This window comes from Anguilla rostrata, chromosome 12 (assembly GCF_018555375.3).
Source record: "Anguilla rostrata isolate EN2019 chromosome 12, ASM1855537v3, whole genome shotgun sequence".
In the NCBI taxonomy this organism is placed as follows: Eukaryota; Metazoa; Chordata; class Actinopteri; order Anguilliformes; family Anguillidae; genus Anguilla; species Anguilla rostrata.
In genome coordinates, this window is record NC_057944.1 from 17,710,175 (window position 1) to 17,723,327 (window position 13,153).

Genomic DNA, 13,153 nt, shown 5'->3' on the forward strand with positions numbered 1-13,153 from the left:
AACTTTACATCGAAATACCAAATTACAACTCTAATTGTTGCAATGTTGCTTATGGTATATAAACTCAACTGAATAGTTCATTTGTCTGTAGGTTTGTTTTTATCACATTACTTTTCCACTAACTGGACTGCATCATCCTGCTCTAGCTCAGATACTTAATGGGGCAATTCTGTAAGGGAAAGCAGTGGAGAGGTGAGGGGTCTGCTGTGGAAAAAACGTGTTGAAGACAAACAGCACTCAGAGCACATTAGAGAGGGAGTGTCAGTACCAGACTCCAGGGTCTTCTGGAATAATTACCTCCAGATAAAAAACAAGGTAGTTTAATTCTTTCCCATTGGGTTGAGGCCCCAGCCATTAACTATGCTACATCAGGGGTTACACAATTATGGCACTTACATTACATGCTTTTTTAAATTTTGTTTTTGTACAGTGGATAGACTGAGCACTACATAAAGAAGCCTCTTTTTTGCTCTGTGGGAGAACTCAGATCCCTCTCCCCCATCTTCCAGTCCCTTTTCCCTCTCTCTTCTACATGAGATGGGTGTTCTCACCCGGTTACAGCTGTGGGTGTCGTTGGTCGTTGGAGTTGTGTGTGGGCTGCCAGACTCATCCTGCAGGCTTCTGGAGACTCCGTTTTATCAGAGTGTGTATAAGGAGGGTGACGTGATCATTGGAGGACTGTTCTATATTCATTCACAGCCATCTGTGCCTAACCTGGACTTCACACAAAGAGCAGCCCCTTTGCAATGTCAGAAGTGAGTGCCTTACTCTTTATTCTTGAATAGCTTCTTGTGTCTATGCATAGATATCTTTCTCAGAATATATTCCTGTATATACCTGAGAATACTATACTTATATACTGTGTTTGTGTGTGTGTGTGTGTGTGTGTGTATTAAATGCATTTATACTTGTACAGAAATGTATTTGTGAATATAAGCTAATATCCACAAGGAAATATCAAACTCAATTTTTTTAGCTCTGTCTTTCACTCAATTCTTTCCAATTTCTCTCTTTCTGTTTTTTTTTTTTCTGTCTCAGCTTTTTTTTGAATGCGTACTACTATATGCAGACCATGATCTTAGCAGTGGAAGAGATAAACAGAAACCCCCAGCTGCTGCCCAATCTCACCCTGGGGTATGTCCTGGCTGACACCTGTTTCGCAGAGAGAACAACTTTAGCTACTGCGCTGGGGCTGGTAACCGGGAAGGACCCTGTCGTTACAAGCTCCAGGTGCGGCCGCACTCCCAAGGTGCCTGTCATCATCGGTGATGGCCGCTCCTCAGGATCTATGGTGATCGCTCGCACACTGAGCGTCTTCAACATCCCCATGGTGCGCAATGGAAGAGCAGCAGCAAATCAGTGATCATTAAAGAAAACCATTATGACTCCTATTCTTCCTAATGCCCAGATGCACTCAGAGAGAGTGATTAAGAATGGATGCAAAATAGATTTTAAATATACCTCTCCTGTGTATTTTTAGGGGAGACATAGCTCAGGAGGTAAGACCGATTGTCTGGCAGTCGGAGGGTTGCCGGTTCAAACCCCGCCCTGGGCATGTCGAAGTGTCCTTGAGCAAGACACCTAACCCCTAACCCCTAACTGCTCTGGCGAATGAGAGGCATCAATTGTAAAGCGCTTTGGATAAAAGCACTATATAAATGCAGTCCATTTACCATTTACTTTATGGTGCTGTGTTTGCTTTCTGTTTAATGTTTCCTGGATATAAACTGGATGGAGCAGCATTATGCTAACAGGCTGATCTTTGTGCTCCCCAGGTAAGCTACGGTGCAACATGCGCCTGCCTTGGAGACCGCCAAAAGTACCCCACATTCTTCCGCACTGTACCAAGCGATGCCTTTCAGGCCCGGGCCATTGCACACATCCTGCGCCTCTTTGGCTGGACCTGGGTGGGCGTAGTGATGGGAGATGATGACTATGGAAAGTTTGGGATCCAGCTTTTGCTGGAGGAGTTGCAGAACTCTGAGGTGTGTGTGGCCTTTTCTGAGGTCATCCCCAAGGTCAACTTGGAGAAGGCTATCCCACGCATTGTTGAAATTCTTAGGCATTCCACAGCCAAAGTCATCATCACTTTTGCCACTGGGCCAGACTTGCATCCCCTGCTGATGGAGGTGGTGAGACAGAACATCACTGACAAGCAGTGGATCGCCACAGAGTCCTGGATTACCTCCAGGTCCTTCTCTTCTCCACAAAACCTGCCCTCACTGAGAGGCACTATAGGAATTGCATTGCGCAAGGGAAACATTCAGGGTTTCAGTTTTCTCACTGGGTTTCAGTCTAAGGATATGCCTACTGACCCCTTCCTGCACGAACTCTGGGAGGTGATTTTCAGATGCTCTTTCAGGAATGACTCCAGCCCCTCTTCATCAGCCCGGCCCCAGTGCACAGGGTCTGAGACCTTGGACGATGTTGAGAGCTTTTATTCTGATGTCACAGAGCAGAGAATCACTTATGGTGTGTACAAGGCTGTATATGCCACCGCACATGCCATTCACAACATGCTGTCCTGCCAACCAGGAGATGGCCCCTTTGAAAATGGGGGGTGTCCAGATGTCACCAACCTCCAGCCCTGGCAGGTAAGAGTAACGACAGAAAGATACAGTATAGCATCCAATAAATGTGTTATATGTTAAACAACATTCCTTCATATATTTATGAGCTGTTTCAAATAATTTTATTGATACTTCAAGAGGAATTTATGAAGAGTCGATATTAGGGTTTTGTATTAATTATTAATTATTATTAATTATTTTGTAATTATAGATGTGCATTTATGTGTGTGCGTGTGAGAGAGAGAGGAATTTAACCAGGACAAAGGCGAAATCTTTAATGACCACAGTAAGTCAGGACATGGTTTAATGTCTTATCTGCAAGGCTGTATCTCCTACAACACGGTGTCCCCATCACTGTACTGGGGCATTGAAAATTATTTAATCATAGTGTAGCTTATCCCCAACTGGCCAACCACTTAGTCTTTCCAGGTGAGAGGCATCAATTGTAAAGTGCTTTGGATAAAAGCGCTATATAAATGCAGTCCATTTACCGTCTCCCGTCCAAGTGCTTTGCATCACAATTGGTTTGCTACAGAAATTCAGCAGGAGCCAATTACATGGTGGTATGGCTGCTAGATTTTTATAGAACTTTTTTCTAATTCGGCAAATTTAAATAAAAACAGACAATATCTATTTTACATGTCAAGCAGTTTTTATGCTACCTAACTTATTTTGCATAGGACTTAGAAGACCATGAAGAATTCATCAGAAGCTTACACAATGACAAAGGCATAGGAACAATCAGTTTCTTTGTTTATATTTTTATTATGCAAAATGACATGAACATCTAGTTTAAATATAAACCTGCAAGTACAATGACACAGAACTTCAGCAAATATTTTCAACAGCAAGGTCCATGCAATGCCTCTTTTCTTCAAACATCAAATACAAGAAAATTCCTGAAAGCCTACTGAGACTGATGCCTCATTAATTTCAACGCACAACACAATCTGATAAACATGGCTCCTCAGTAGCATTGCAAGCGTAAAACGCTCAATTAAACTGAAAAGTTGGCAAATAATTTCAGCATGAAATTATGTTAAATCATGCCAGGCGTACTTCCCTAATTGTTTTACGTTATCACTTTGATATTGGGTATTGGTTGTTTGCCAAGTTAACTTGCAAGGAACCTTCAAAAGAAAATTATAAATTACTTAGACCCAAAAGATAATTCATTCGCTCTACCTTTTATCGACATTATGATTTTAGATAGCTAGACTAAGGTAAAGTTAACGTTAATAGTTCCCTCCATAATCTGACGCAACACACTTCAGCTACAGAGCCTTTCAAATAAAAGCACAATCATCTCAGTTGCAAGATTTTAAAAATACATATATATTATGGTCATAAAGCTTTATACTGAACGTATCTGTGTGGTGATCGACTGAGTTTTCCACTAGGTTTCAGCCACAACCGCCATATACCATAATGCTGCGCAGTCCAGTTCAATTCAAATTTCACCAAATTTTGCTGTAATATTGTCTAGTCTGCATTGATTTCACTGTAATATTTTGATTACATTGTGAAAACTGACTTTGAAATATTGATAGTCAAATACTGAAGTGATGCTTGTGTTTCATCAACATCCATTAAATGTTTCCAGCAGTTTAAAAATATCTTAGCAGATGTTAATACATTTATGTAACACTAATGACTAATCATTACAAACAGTACCTAACAGTTAGTTTTACATTGTTTAATTTGCATTTGATAGTGCGATAATAGTTTAGAAGTGCCAAACATTCACTGTTAACAGTTTTCATTTTTCATCACCATTTTTCAACTTTGTTAAACATTTTTGAAAATCATGGAAGATTCTTCACTACCTCCGCACTGTCAAATTCACCACTCCTCTGGGGGAGGCTACACACTTCGATGAGAAAGGGGAACCCTCAGCTGCTTATGACATCATTAATTGGCAAGTTTGGGCGCAAGGGACGGTGAAGTTCGTCAAGGTGGGACAGTTTGACTCTGTGGACGAATCTCACAGCAAGTTTGACATCGATGTGAAAAGAGTCTTCTGGGGTGGTGGCCAGAATGAGGTAAAGTGAACCGTGAATTTAGCATGCCATAAATTTAGCGTGGGAGCCTTCTGTATAATTTTTGGATTGGTGTACTCATCATCACATGTTGTAAATCTGTTATTTATACTCAGATTCTTAGCATTTCTCCCTCTGTAAAGCCCACTGAGCTATGCTTATTTACATTGCCTTTTAATGAAAACAACTTCTGTTATGGCCCTGTGTATTCCCATGCATGCGTGTCTCCTGTGTAATATTTGGAATGGCATACCCATCACATTCTGAATTCGGATTATTTATACTCAGATGCTTAGCATGATTGCATTTTGCAAAAACAAAGGAAAGACCAAATACATCACACACATCTCTAGCTGTTTAACCCCTCCGTCTGGAGAAATTAGCAGCAAATATCAATTCCCTGCTAAACACACATATGGCCTTGTGATGAGTTGTTCCCAGTAGACACTGTTGGTGACAAACTGCTAGTCAATTACTGTTGAGTGGCAGTTTATCACCGTGTGTGTGTGTGTGTGGGGGGGGGGGGGGGGGGTTGGGGGTTGTATATGTCACAGGGTGGTAGTGCTGTGTGACAAGTTTACAAATTTGAGAGTTTTAACTGCATTGGTGAGATGATGGTACACGTGTGATGTTGAAATGTGCCGTTAAACTCACAAGATTTTTACTGCACAGTATGCTGAAATGTGACACTGAGCATGTGAAACAAAGTGATGTGAGATGTGAGAATGCCATAAGATGCTTATCAGTGATACATGATGATCTGGATGTCATTTTGGATGCATACAGGTGCCTGTATCCGTCTGCAGCATGCCCTGTCCCCCAGGCACTCGGAAGGCTGTGCAGAAAGGAAAGCCCATCTGCTGCTTCGACTGCTTACCATGCGCAGAAGGGGAGATCAGCAACACCACTGGTACTATTAACCATTCTCTCTTTTAACCATGATGATGAGCAAGCACCATCATTTTCAACGCTTGCACAAAGCAAAGATGAGAAAATACCAAGAAGCATTAAGGTCAACAAACATGTATGGCTGCAATTTTTATTTTTGCAATGATAACTTTCTGACAGACCTGTTTATGTTCAGTCTGTATTTTTCATATTGGGTGAGCAGGGTAACCAGTATGTCACACAGGCTGTCTCATTCCAGTCGATACGAATGCTTATGACATGCACTGTAGTCATATAGGGGTGTGCATATGAAGCTCTGGGTATCTGTGTGTCTTGCTGTTGTGTAGTACGCATCAATAAATTCATGTAAAACATGTTTGATTGTGCACAAATTACCATGGTTTTCTTTTCTGTGTATTGCTCTCTATTTCAGTTAATGGCTGAAAAAAATCCAAATTTAAATCCACTGTGCACAAATTACCACTGTATCAGTTTCTGTTTAATTCTCACTGTTCTGGTGAATAGCTGAAGCCAAATTTTTTATTAAACTTCTTTTTTCCTAATGTCTCTTAATATATGTGATTGTTAACTTCCTTGTTTGTTTGCATAATTTATAAGGTTCAACAGAGTGCCAGAAGTGCCCAGATCGATTCTGGTCGAATGCTGCTCGAACAACCTGCATTCCAAAAGAGGTGGAGTTCCTGTCCTTCCAGGAGACCATGGGGATCATTCTTGCTGCTCTTTCAGTCTCTGGGGTGGTCCTCACAGGCTGCGTCATTACCACCTTCTTTTTCCACCAGGACACGCCCCTTGTTAGGGCAAACAATGCAGAGTTGAGCTTCCTGCTGCTGCTGGCACTCTCTCTCTCTGCTTCCTGTGTGCACTGGCCTTCATTGGTCGCCCCACCCCCTGGTCCTGTATGTTGCGCCACACGCTGTTTGGGATCAGCTTTGTGCTCTGCATTTCCTGTGTCCTCAGCAGGACGGTGGTGGTGCTGGTGGCCTTCCGTGCCTCAGTCCCTGGCAGCAACATCATGCGGTACTTTGGCCCGGTGCAGCAGAGACTGGCCATCTCCCTCTGCACCTCTGTCCAGGTGCTCATCTGTGTGCTGTGGTTGGTTCTCTCACCGCCCATCCCAGCTGAGATACAGGGGAGGAGTGCCAAGATCATCCTTGAGTGTGATGTGGGCTCAGGGGCTGGATTTGCCTGTGTCCTGGGCTACATCGGCCTGCTGGCAGCCATCTGCTTCCTGCTGGCCTTTTTAGCCAGGAAACTCCCAGACAACTTCAATGAAGCCAAGTTCATCACCTTCAGCATGCTCATCTTCTGCGCTGTCTGGATCACCTTTATCCCTGCCTACATCAGCTCCCCGGGAAAATACACAGTTGCCGTGGAGATATTTGCCATCTTGGCCTCCAGCTATGGACTACTCCTCTGCATCTATGCTCCCAAGTGTTATATAATCTTACTGAGACCCGATAAAAATAGCAAGAAGAAAATGATGGCCAAATAAAAGTCATAAACCTTAGATTACATTTGATGTAAAAAGTGATGGCTAGCCAGAATATTTGTCTACTTTTATTTAGATGTTTTTTTAAAGACATTTTAAAGCTTCATATTAAGTAAATACAGAAAATTAATTCATATCAATATCTAGTCATTTGAATATGTTTTATATCTTTGTTCTAGTCCTTCCCTATACACAGTCTTTTTTTAAAATAAAATATTTAATAATTAAACCATAAACCATTTAAATATTATAATATTAAGTGCAACATATTCAGTAATAAATCATGTAATAAATTATAAATTATTCCAGGAAACAAACTGCTAAAATGAAACATGACTTCTTTTTTTAAACCATGAAGCAACTCACGTTTATGTTCCTTGTCAGTCTACTATCCCAGAATAGAAGCAGCAGAGGGCATATTTTCTTTGCTCAGTGAGGGAACCCTTCTCATCTGAGCAGCATTGTGATTCCACCGCACACATGTGAATTCAGTCACCATCACATCCCCTTGTCCCTCTCTGAGATTCACATTTCCATTTCTCAGTTTCCACTCTGCAGGCTCCTGACAGAAGTGTGAGATATCAACCGCTGGGTATACAGCCCATGCAGTGTTAGGTCAGAGGTTTGCAGGTAAAGGATAAGTCAGGTTTCAGAACTGAGTCATGAAGGGAGAAGAGTCCCCCAAGAGTAATGTCACCCTCCCTCACAAGGGCCTGGAGAGGGGTCCTGTCTATAGACTGGACAGCAGTCCTGCAGCTGCTGCTGGGAGGTGGAGAGGAGGGCTGAGGACAGCATGCACAGGATGCCCCACATTTGTATTCTCACAGCGTGCATCACCACCACCCTGCTCACCCAGCAGACTCTGCAGGAGCTCCTCTTTATAGTGATGGCCATGATTCTTTATTGAATTTGAGAGAATATGATATCCAAAGAACAAATGTCAGATTTCCTGATTGCAAATGGAGAAAAAGAGGTGGGGGGTGGGTTGGAAAGAGTTCTGTTTTACAAAATAGTGCACTAATGGTAGTGCTTTACTCTCTCCCTGCCTGCTGCACAGAGCAGAAAAAGGCTCTCAGTAGTGCTACTAAACCTGAAGGTTAATGAGTCATTAAGGGTTGCTTTGTGTAATAAGTGGTGCTCATGTTTGGGAACAGCTCATTAAGGCAGTGTGTGGCTGCTGTAGAGACAGCCAGTAGAGCGCTGCTGCTTCACGCCGCTGAGGGACTCATCTCCCCTAATGCTGTACTGAGACTGCACCTGCACCTCCCTGGGACCCCACAGAGAGCTCAGAGGAGAGTTATAGTGTGTATACCTACAGCTCCATTCATTCAGTTTTGAGTGACAGTCTTAGGCTAAATATTGCAAATGTAAAATGCATTTAAGAAGCACACATTGTTTGAAAATCTTTAAAATCTCATTTGTGATACATGGTCAGGAACACAGTCTGGTAGTTTTGATCATAGATGTTCTCTGGAAAAGATGATTGGTTGGACTACATTGCACGCTAAACCTTATTCTGCGACAGAGCTTGGCTTCATTTGTATGTCTGGCTCCTTATTAGTTAGTGGGCAAAAGGGCATATTTATGCCTGAAACCATTGCCCCAGACCTCTCCCACTCATCTTACTTAAGCCTGGGGAATTCGCTTTGTACAAAGTGCAACTGCAAATAAGAACTCTGGACAGACAATGTCCAATATTTTTATTATTTTGTGAAAGTCATATTGTGTCTCAATTACACCTTCTCACCACCAGAGGCCCCCGCTCCATGTCCCTACTCTTTCGAGTTTTGTGTTCCTTTATTAGTCCTCATTGTATTATTATTTAATCTCATTTTGCACGTGTCCGTTTACTAGGTTATTGTTACCACCTAGGTCCTTGTTCACCCTCAGTTTCTGCTTGGTCTTTGGCTTTTTCCTAGCACAGTTTGCAGGTCTCTTACAGTTGAGGCCAAAGGTTTACATAAACCTAGGCTAAGGACATTCAAACTCAAATTCTCTCAACTCCACATTTCATATTACAATACTGTCCTGTGTTAAGTCAATTAGGACATCTACTTTATTTCCATAAGGGGTAATTTCAAAATAATTGCTGAGAGACAAATTTACTTCAGCTTCTTTGTACTATATAAGATTTTCAGTGGGTCAAAAGTTTTCATACACTTTGTTAGTATTTGTTGGCATTGTCTTTTAATTTCTTAACTTGAATCAAACACTTGGTGTGGCCTTCCACAAGCTTCTCAAATACCAGAAATTTTGCCGATTCCTCCTGACAGAACTGCGCCACAGCACAACTGTCAGGACTCGTGGGGGGTACGGACCCAAAAGCAGAGGGACAAAACTCACAAGTCCAAAATGGGAGGAGAACAAAAGACTTTACTAACAACAAGGCAAACAAGCAGGGAACAGAAAAGGCCACGATGGGCAAATACACAAACTCAAAAAATATCTAATAACACAGAAAACAAGAGGAACTCAAAAACACGGGCAGGGCAGAACACAGGCAGGCAGAGTACACGGGCAGGTACATATGGTCAGAACAAACATACGTAGGAAACAAACACAAGGAACCAGCACCCGAGTCAAGGGAACAAAGAACTTAAATAGACAGGGGGTAACAAGACACAGGTGAACTCAAAAAACAATCAACCCAGAAAAGGAGGGGATAACAAGACACAGGTGGGAACAATGATAGAATAACGAGACAACAATAATACAATTAACAGGGGGGAGCAGGACACAAAACAGAAGTGCCGCCATCTGGCGGCCCAACAAGGGAAACACAGACAGGAAAACACAGAATTATGACAACAACAGCCTTTCAGGCCATGGCGATGTAGGATTCTCTTAATGGTGGATGTAGATACTTTGGTACTTGGTGCCTCCAACTCCTCACCAGTTTCTTTGTTATTGTCTTGGGGTTCAGTTGAACCTTTCGAACATAAGTTTGTTCAGCCCTGGGAGTTAATTTGCGCCTCCTTCTGGAACGATGCAGTGTCTGTGTGGTCCCAAGATTTTTATATTTGCATACAATTGATTGTACAGATGTTCGTGGTACCTTCGGTTGTTTGGAAATTGCTCCTAAGGAGGAACCGGACTTGTGGAGGTCCTCAATTGTTTTTCTGAGGCCTTGGCTGAGTTACGTGGATTTCCCCATGGTCCAAGGGCAAAAAGCCAGTGGCTCAAAAGGTAGGCCCTTAAATACAGCCACGGGTGCCAATTAACTTCCAATTAACTCCTAATTATGACAATTGGCCAATCAGAAGCTTCTAAAAAGTCATTACATCAATCTCTGGAATCTTCCAGACTGTTTAAAGAGACAGTCAGCTTGGTGTATGTGAACTTTTGACACACTGGAATTCTGATATAGTGAATTAAAGCTTAAATAAATCTGTCTCTACTCTCATTCCCCTGTTTTATCCTGTATGTTCTCTTGATTATCATGTCCCCATTTCCGCACGTGCTACTTATGTTTGTTTTGTTGTCACTTTTATTAAACCAGTAAATGATTTGAGTTTTTCATCAACCTGAGTCTCTCCTTTTAAGTGCACCTGCATTGTGACAGAAAGACCAAGATGAGCTATGGACCCAGCAGATCTCAGTCAGGCTTTCTATGCCTTAGCCAATAAAGGTGTCAGATTGGGCAGACAAGCTCATTCACAAGATCTCTGAGGGCCTCCAGGCCCTTGCTACGGATGTTCAGCGGATAATAACAGCAGCTGAACCTGCAAGAACCTCACCTGCCACCTTCTGAGTGCTTCAATTATAGTCTGGGAAAGTGAAAGGGATTCCTCACACAATGCTCATTGGTGTTTGAGCTGCATCTGTCCAGCTTTCCCATGCACTGAGCCAAAGTGACATTTATCATATCTCTTTTGTCTGCCAGAGCCCTGGTGTGGGCCACTGAGGGGGCGTCCTATCCTGTCAAAATTCTATCATTTCAACACCAGAAGCCGTCCATTCCATGTCCCTACCATTTTCCGTTTTGTGTTTCCCTTAATTAGTCCTCATTATTTTAATATGGTTTTATTTCGGTTTGCGCATAACTGTTCATTAGGTCATTGTTACCACCTTTCTTGGTGTATATTTAAGTTCCATGTTCACCCTCAGTCTCTGCTCGGCCTTTATAATTTCTCAAGCAGAGTTCTAACCAGGCTCTTGTATAATACTCTCATTCTCAAGTTTCCTGTGTTTTTCCCATATGCTCTCTAGTTTATCATTTTCCACATTTCCTTGTGTTTCTGGTGTGCTTTTTTTTCTGTTTATTTTGTTGTCATCTTTTATCAGCAGTCTTCAAGTTTTAGCACCAACCTGAGTCTCCCGCGTTTATTGCTATGCATTTGGGTCCATCTGCCATAAGCCGCGTTTCTCACCTCAGGAACTTTACCCCGGAACTAGGAACCTTTCGAGGAACTCAGGGCGTTTCGATCGTAGGAACTAGGGTTTAAATTAAGTTCCTGGGACTTTATTTTACCCTGCTCGGGGGTAGTACTTTCTAAAAGTACCGGAACTTTTGAGGTGGGGCGCAAGCGCTGAAAATTTCTGATTGGTCGACTACTAGCAGTGTTTTATTTCAACCGCCATTTTTAAAAATCTGCAGCCGCAAACCGATTTATTTTCGTAATAACTTGAAATCAAACTTGTATGTTATGCGGCACAGTAACCTACTTTTGGTAGTTCTGCATAATTTACATTGGTGATACAGTAAAAGCAAACTGGAAATCACCTTCCGCACTTTTTGTCAGGGTAAAATAACACGTTAATTCTAGCAATCATCCCTTTTGCTTTTTCAGACTGGCGTAATTTTACTCTGCCATTCTTCAATTCCACAAAAAGACCAGGAAGACTATGGACTATAATTTATGGTGCATGGTTCGCATCTGGAGGGCACACTTCGCTGCTCGGCTAGCAGTAACTTTGAAGGAAAGCAAACAGTGGCTGTACCACTGCTAATTTAAATTTTCACGCAAGTCCGAGTTTTCGTTCTATTCTTGTCATTTTGCGATTAGCCTATATGGAATTGACGAAGAGAAAGTAATCAATTCAACAGCAAATTGTTTACGACGTGTGCATGTTTTCTGCTGTTGTTGCCAGTTATTTGTGGAATGTGAATGCATTCTGTCGCCTCGGATGTCAAGACATGAAAGTGAATGTTCGCATAAAAACATAATGAATGTGTTTGAGAGGATATATAAAACAGTTACAATCTGACTATTGGCCTGTTTTATCCTATTTGTTGCATAACAACGGTCCAAGTCCAACTACCAACGACAGTTCTGCTTGACAACGGTAAAATGTGCCCAAACGGCCGTGGAGGAATATTTCAATTTCAGGTGATTAAATCGATAAAAATCAATAAATACAAAAGTAACCATATATAGTCATTGTTGGTAACCCGTTGTATATAAGTGGAATAAACCCCTCCGGGCTGTCCCGGTTATTAGAAAATAATGTAGGCTACTTTGGTGGTAGTTATGGGGTTACAGAAGAAATCATAGGACAGATGGACCGACGACAACGTCGCTTTTTCATACGTCAGTGGGCTCATTTGCCTAATCTTCGCGGGACTTTAGTTCCTTGAAAAGTAGTTCCTGGGACTAAAAGTTCCGGATACTTTTGATGGAAACGCGGCTATAGACTCTCATTGTGACAGAATTGACAGTTTACCCTATTGCAATGCGGAAATGCCAGCACACACTTACACTGCTTCCTTACGCATATCTTAACACATTGTGAAATTACAGCGACATGTGGACACAGATATTATAAAACACACATTTTCCCAAGCATATATCCCTTACACAGCCCCACCTTCACATATTATGCATGCCATGGTTTTCCTAAATTGACAAATCCTATACTGTGTACTTGTACTTAATTGACTTGTACATATTGGCATACATTGACTTACACATTGACATTGTATTATCATCATAGTACCTAAGCAAGAATAAATCATATTTAGCACTCATTTATGAAGCTAAGTGAATGCATGCAGATATGTTATAAATGAGTCTAATTCTTCATGGAACCTTGTACAGGTCTTCATACTGAAGCTTAAGCACCACAAGTTACCCTGGTGAAAGCTGAATAATGAAATACATTTAAATCAAAATATGTGTCTTTAACCCACAGATTAGATTGTCGTT

The 13,153-nt window shown here is 41.8% G+C and overlaps 1 pseudogene; it reads left to right on the plus strand.

Moving 5' to 3' along the window:
• Window positions 1-303: 303 nt before the first annotated feature.
• Window positions 304-10,497, plus strand: LOC135236447 (extracellular calcium-sensing receptor-like; annotated as a pseudogene).
• The last annotated feature ends 2,656 nt before the right edge of the window (window positions 10,498-13,153 follow it).